This window comes from Fundulus heteroclitus, chromosome 2 (genome assembly GCF_011125445.2).
Source record: "Fundulus heteroclitus isolate FHET01 chromosome 2, MU-UCD_Fhet_4.1, whole genome shotgun sequence".
NCBI lineage: Eukaryota > Metazoa > Chordata > Actinopteri > Cyprinodontiformes > Fundulidae > Fundulus > Fundulus heteroclitus.
The window spans coordinates 18,047,176-18,054,841 of record NC_046362.1 but is presented as its reverse complement, the minus strand read 5'-3'; positions in this window follow the sequence as shown (position 1 = coordinate 18,054,841).

The following is a 7,666-nucleotide window of genomic DNA, read 5'->3' as shown; positions in this document are numbered from 1 at the left end:
GCACACAGCTCCAGAGGTTTGCTGAAGATCTGAGTACAGATGAGGGCCAGTTGGTCAACGTAAGGTCTTCTGATGCTGAAATTGCCTATTAACAACTTCCTTGGAGGTCTTAAGTCTAGGTAGAGTCTGACAGTTGATAGTTGTTGGGTGTTTGGTGCATGAAAATAGTTCACTAAACTGTAATTTTGTGAATTTCTATACTGTATCTCAGTATTTTCAAACATAGAGTTTAATTAATTTCCATGTCTGGATGCATCCATTCATCCATCCAATGGACAAAAGTTGCATAATGTTTTAAAAGAATATATAAACTTATTATTTAGGCAAAAGTACACTAACTTAATAATGGGAAACAGCTAGCAAATCATGTTTTTATTAACTGCTCCCATGATAAATACACTTATGATGAAAAAATTATTTAACGTTTAGAATTTACAGCAATATAAAAATACATCCTGTCCATTAGATTCTGAGATTTTTGCTGTAAATGTACAAAGTAAAGCTGTTCCCCACCCCCCACCCTCACACTGACTTGTCCATTCCCATCAGATTCGGAGCCGTTGTTATGCTCTGCAGGCAGCAACTGCTCAGCTTCCTTGTAGTTTTGAGTCTAACCGAGGCAGACTGCGAGAGGCTTATTAATCCCGGCGCTGCGGTTTCACTCCAAAGGCCACAATCAAAGGGGGAAACATGTACTGGCTGTTTGTCGTAAATAGACTCATAATGCTGACCGTCCACTGATACAGCATATATGCAGCATGAAGTGCAGACGCTGGATCCAGCATGCTTGATCCAACGCATTGTTATTAACGGGAGCTGATATTTTCATGGTTCACGGCTCAATCACTGTGTGCAAGCCTGTGTGAGGCTGCACATTTGCACAAGGACAGATAAAAGCTCCCCCAAGTGTCCAAATTTGTTCACAACTGCATTTCGAGGGGGAGATAACGGCTAAAGATAGCTCCCAACTGCAAGGACAGCACACAAGGAGCCTTCCTCTTCCACAATTACAGCATCTTAAGAAGGGGAACATTCCCATTAAGACCTAGCTGAGGTCTCAAGATATACGTTTGGTTACATAGAAAAGTGCTTGACAATACTTGAGGATTGTATAACAGTAACAAACGAATTGTATTCATCCTGCTTGCTTTGTTACCCAGACAAGAAAAGAACTGATAGAGTGAAGAGGCTTGAGAACAGGTTCTCTGCGTCGTGGATCAATTGTGTTCAAGAGCCTGTTGATGCTCTGCAACAGCTGAGATAATAGTGTTTTCATTGAGAGCCCTTGTCAACAGTTGTGTAACCTTTCCCGGGCTCTGGTGAGCATGATGCTCCAGTGTAAGTGATGGCGCTGTGCCAGGAGTACACCATTAGGACTCATTAGTTCCCTATTGATAGCCTTGATGATAGCCTCTCTGAAGGAGGCAGTAAATGAAAAGGTCAGCTTATGGATCTTAATTTGACCTAACTCAACCATCACATATTAGTGGCATCTGTCATCCTTAGATTTAATTTAGCTGTGACTGAGTGCCTGGGACACTACATTGGCAATGGCCCCCTGATAGCATCTGATGCTTTGCTAGAAACCTGCTCCCCCTTTTCACTCAGCTACTTCCTTTAACATAAGCGTTTTCTCCTCAGAATCTGTCCTGCATCTTGTGCACGCTGATGCCTTTCAATGTGCTTCTGATGCAAATCCATACCGTTCACACCGCTTACTGCAGTTTGCAACCAGAATGGCTAATCCCAAAGCAGTTTCTAACATAAGGCTTGTACCTCTACTTTCAAAACAGTGACCTTGTAAGCAAGTAATATTATTTTCTCATGTCATATATAAAAACATAAATAGAAAGAAAGCAATTAGTCAAGGGACTGCAAGTAGCAAATAACAGTTTAAACTGTGGTATACATTTAAAAAAACTACTTAGTTGTGTCTCTGAAACTGATATGTGCTAAATATTATTTGTGATTCTTTAGTTTTGCATTATAAAGCAATCAAGACACATTACAGAATTATCAATGCCTGATAAATAAAAAAGATTTTGTCATCTTCATAGTTACTTGCGGGGAGTGATTTAAAGGGCTGTTTAAAGCTCGGTTAGACTGTAAACGGTTCCAAGTTTTCAACATCCCACTAAGCACTGTTCAATCATCTGAAAATAGAAAGCGTATGGCACAACAGGAAACGTATCAAGACAAACAAACCTGCCTAAACTGTAAGCCACAGCAAGCAGTGAACTCATCAGAGAAGCAATGACCAGGCCCATGTTTTGTAAAATTGATGGGAAGATGGATAAAGCTTAAAATGGGGTGCTCAGAGAAAAAAAAATGTTAGAGGTTGACCAAGACTTGATTTTGAATTGATTCAGTTCAATTAAGTTTATTTATATAGTGCCAGTTCTCGACACATTTCGTGTCAAGGCAGTTAACAAAGTTAATGCAATCAAATCATACAGTCAGATTGGTTAAAACGTCTTCTATCTAAGGAAACTTAGGGGATTGCATTGAGTTATTAACTTGCAGCGTACACTCCTCCTGAGTGAACATGTAGCGCCAGTGGACAGTTGCTTGTATTGTGTTGTTTACTATGCAGCAAACCCTCACAGCTAGTATGCACGTAGCAACAGTGGAAAGGAAAACTTGCTATCGGCCACGACCGACTAAAGGTTTGAGAAGATGCATACAAACAAAAAGAACAAAGATGCGCTGACCTAAGAGTACTTCCTACATGAGAGAAAAGTAAAAACGTAATAGCACCTCCTTTAGTGGCTTCATGGCTCAATCAATGCTCAGCCAATAGCTATGTCTAGGAGAGACACTGGTAAAAGACAGGACCAAGCAATTATCTCTTAAAGGAGATCATGAAGCTGCTGGCAGCAGTAGCCCAGGATGGTCACACAGCCAAACAGGCTGCCAGACCAGAATTTCACTACTATGAGGAGCGAAAACAGAGAGAGAACATCAAGTTAAACGTTGAAATGACAGCAAATATCGCAGAATTGGAGAGCAGTAGGAGAATGCAGCAGAGGGAGGGAAAGTGTTCACTAGGCTGCATTCTCCTACTCTGCTGCATCAGCAGAGAAGGAGAATGCTTAGGCTGCTCAAAGAAGTGTTCAGTCTTTTAGCAGCCTAAGCCTATGGCAGCATGATTGCAGAGGTAGTTCAGGATGACCTAAGGTACTCTATAAGCTTTATCAAAGAGGAACGTTTTAAGCCTAGCCTTAAACTTAGACAGGGTGTCTGCCTCACACACTTAAACTGGAAGTTGATTCCACAGGAGAGGAGCCCGTTGACCTTTGGGATAGAGGTTCACCTTCCAGCAGGAAAAGGACTCATAGACATATAGGCAAAATTTACAATGGAGTAGCTTGCATCACAACATATTCAAGAATCTGTGGAAACTTTTGAAAATTGTTGTTCAGAGATGCTCTCTGTCCAATCGGAAGGGGCGTGAGCTGTTTTGCAAAGAAGGTTAAAAATTAAACTCCTTAGATCTGCAAAAGCTGGTAGAAACATAGCCGAAAGGACTTCCTGCTGCAGTTGGAGCAAAGGTGGTTCCACCAAGAATCAAGTAAGTGGGGGTTAAAAACAAATGCATGCCACACTTTTCAGGTTTTGAACTGTAAACCGTTTTGAAAATGATGTATCATGTATAACGTGTATCTCTATCCATGTATAACGTGTATCTCTATCACAAACAGTCCCAATAAAATACATTGCTGTTTGCGGTTGATCTGTGATATTAGTTGTGGAAATGTTTAAGGGGTGTGCATACTTTTGCAAGGAAATGTACAGGTATATTAATCATACAATTATTAATTTTTTGTCTAAGAGTAAAGAAGAGTAGATGCATCGAAATCTTCTGAATGTGACAATAAAGATATCATACATTTGAGAGGTAACTTAAGGTAAATAAGATGCTGTTGTTGGACAAAGATCTTACAAATATCATAGCTGTTTCTCAGTGTGATTTCTTGTCTACAGAACCATTAGAACATAATAATAACATGCTAAGAGAAAAAAAAGGAACTCTTTTCTTTTGCTTCAGGGATATTTGGAAATGAAAGGGCTGTGAATTTCAGGGAACATGCAAAATTACACATCACCAACAATCTTTATTGTCCGTTTTGTCCATGAACCTTAGAGAAGATACAAGAAGAAACGGGTAGAGAGGGCACTTCCTAGAGGAAGGGACTGATTATGTAATGGAAGGACTTGTTTACATGTCCCCTCCGAGTTCATATTAGCTGAAGGAAGACACCCTGCCTTCGCTTCTCGGGATCTGCCACATTGCATTAATGTCTTTCTTCATAGAGACTGGTAATTGGCCTACTTTTAGAAGAGTGTTTGTCGCCTGTTTTGAACTGTACGACATTGAATAGGAGTGCAACGGCTGCCCTAACACTTTCCGATTTAAATGCACAATAACATTAAAGGATGAGTACAATGGCTGATGTAGCCTTTAAGAGCTTTTTTATTGTTCTAAAAAATACACATCAAATTGAGGGCTAATGTAAAATTGTTCCCAATTTTCCCGGTATAAGTTTTATTTTTGTTTTTTGTGTTAATTTTAGGGCCACATGTTTGAAATGTCACAACCTTCAACATTAGGTTTAATGTTCTAGCTCTGAGATTTAAGGCATTTCTCGCAGCAAATGAGTTTCATCATAGGTTTCAAAAGGAAAGCCTTGATCGTGCTGTCTAAATTATAACACAGATGGATGGATGGATGGACGGACGGCTGGATGGATGGCTGGATGGATGGATGGATGGATGGATGGATGGATGGATGGATGGATGGATGGATGGATGGATGGATGGATGGATGGATGGAAGTATGGCTGGATGGATGGATGGATGGATGGATGGATGGATGGATGGATGGATGGATGGATGGATGGATAAATGGATGGACTGATAGACTGACTGGCTGACGAATGGATGGATGGATGGATGGATGGATGGATGGATGGATGGATGGATGGATGGATAGATGGATGGATGGATGGATGAACGGATGGATGGATGGACTGACTGATGGCTGGATGGATGGATGGATGGATGGATGGATGGATGGATGGATGGATGAACGGATGGATGGATGGGCTGACTGATGGATGATTGGATGGATGGATGGATGGATGAATAGATGGAAGTATGGATGGATGGATGGATGGATGGATGGATGGATGGATGGATGGATGGATGGATGGATGGATGGATGGACTGATTGACTGGCTGACGAATGGATGGATGGATGGATGGATGGATGGATGGATGGATGGATGGACTGATAGACTGACTGGCTGACGAATGGATGGATGGATGGATGGACTGACCAACAGATGAACGGATGGATGGATGGATGGGTGGATGGATGGATGGATGGATGGATGGATGAACGGATGGATGGATGGACTGACTGATGGCTGGATGGATGGATGGATGGATGGATGGATGGATGAACGGATGGATGGATGGGCTGACTGATGGATGGATGATTGGATGGATGGATGGATGGATGGATGGATGGATGGATGGATGGATGGATGGATGGACTGATAGACTGACTGGCTGACGAATGGATGGATGGATGGATGGATGGATGGATGGATGGACTGACCAACGGATGGACAGATGGATGGATGGATAGATGGGCTGACTGATGGATGGATGATTGGATGGATGGATGGATTGATGGATGGATGGAAGTATGGCTGGCTGGATGGATGGATGGATGGATGGATGGATGGATGGATGGACTGATAGACTGACTGGCTGACGAATGGATGGATGGATGGATGGATGGATGGATGGATGAACGGATGGATGGATGGACTGACTGATGGCTGGATGGATGGATGGATGGATGGATGGATGGATGGATGGATGAACGGATGGATGGATGGGCTGGCTGATGGATGATTGGATGGATGGATGGATGGATGAATAGATGGAAGTATGGATGGATGGATGGATGGATGGATGGATGGATGGATGGATGGATGGACTGATTGACTGGCTGACGAATGGATGGATGGATGGATGGATGGATGGATGGATGGATGGATGGATGGATGGATGGATGGACTGATAGACTGACTGGCTGACGAATGGATGGATGGATGGATGGACTGACCAACAGATGAACGGATGGATGGATGGATGGGTGGATGGATGGATGGATGGATGGATGAACGGATGGATGGATGGACTGACTGATGGCTGGATGGATGGATGGATGGATGGATGGATGGATGAACGGATGGATGGATGGGCTGACTGATGGATGGATGATTGGATGGATGGATGGATGGATGGATGGATGGATGGACTGATAGACTGACTGGCTGACGAATGGATGGATGGATGGATGGATGGATGGATGGATGGATGGATGGACTGACCAACGGATGGACGGATGGATGGATGGATGGATGGGCTGACTGATGGATGGATGATTGGATGGATGGATGGATTGATGGATGGATGGAAGTATGGCTGGCTGGATGGATGGATGGATGGATGGATGGATGGATGGATGGATGGATGGATGGATGGATGGATGGACTGATAGACTGACTGGCTGACGAATGGATGGATGGATGGATGGATGGATGGATGGATGGATGGATGGACTGACCAACGGATGGATGGATGGCTGGATGGATGGATGGATGGATGAACGGATGGATGGATGGGCTGACTGATGGATGGATGATTGGATTGATGGATGGATGGATGGATGGATGGATGGATGGATGGATGAACGGATGGATGGATGGATGGATGGATAGATGGATGGATGAATGGATGGACTGATAGACTGACTGGCTGACGAATGGATGGATGGATGGATGGACTGAACAACGGATGGACGGATGGATGGATGGGTGGATGGATGGTTGGATGGATGGATGGATGGATGGATGGATGGACTGACTGATGGCTGGATGGATGGATGGATGGATGGATGGATGGATGGATGGATGAACAGATGGATGGATGGGCTGACTGATGGATGGATGATTGGATGGATGGATGGATGGATGGATGGAAGTATGGCTGGATGGATGGATGGATGGATGGATGGATGGATGGATGGATGGATGGACTGATAGACTGACTGGCTGACGAATGGATGGATGGATGGATGGATGGATGGATGGATGGACTGACCAACGGATGGACGGATGGCTGGATGGATGGATGGATGGATGGATGAACGGATGGATGGATGGATGGATGGATGGATGGATGGATGGATAAAATGACTGACTTATGGATGGATGGATGGATGGATGGATGAATGGATGGATGGATGAACGGATGGATGGATGGGCTGACTGATGGATGGATGATTGGATGGATGGATGGATTGATGGATGGATGGAAGTATGGCTGGATGGATGGATGGATGGATGGATGGATGGATGGATGGATGGATGGATGGATGGATGGATGGACTGACTGGCTGACGAATGGATGGATGGATGGATGGATGGATGGATGGATGGATGGATGGATGGATGGACTGACCAACGGATGGACGGATGGCTGGATGGATGGATGGATGGATGAACGGATGGATGGATGGGCTGACTGATGGATGGATGATTGGATGGATGGATGGATGGATGGACGGATGGATGGATGGATGGATGAA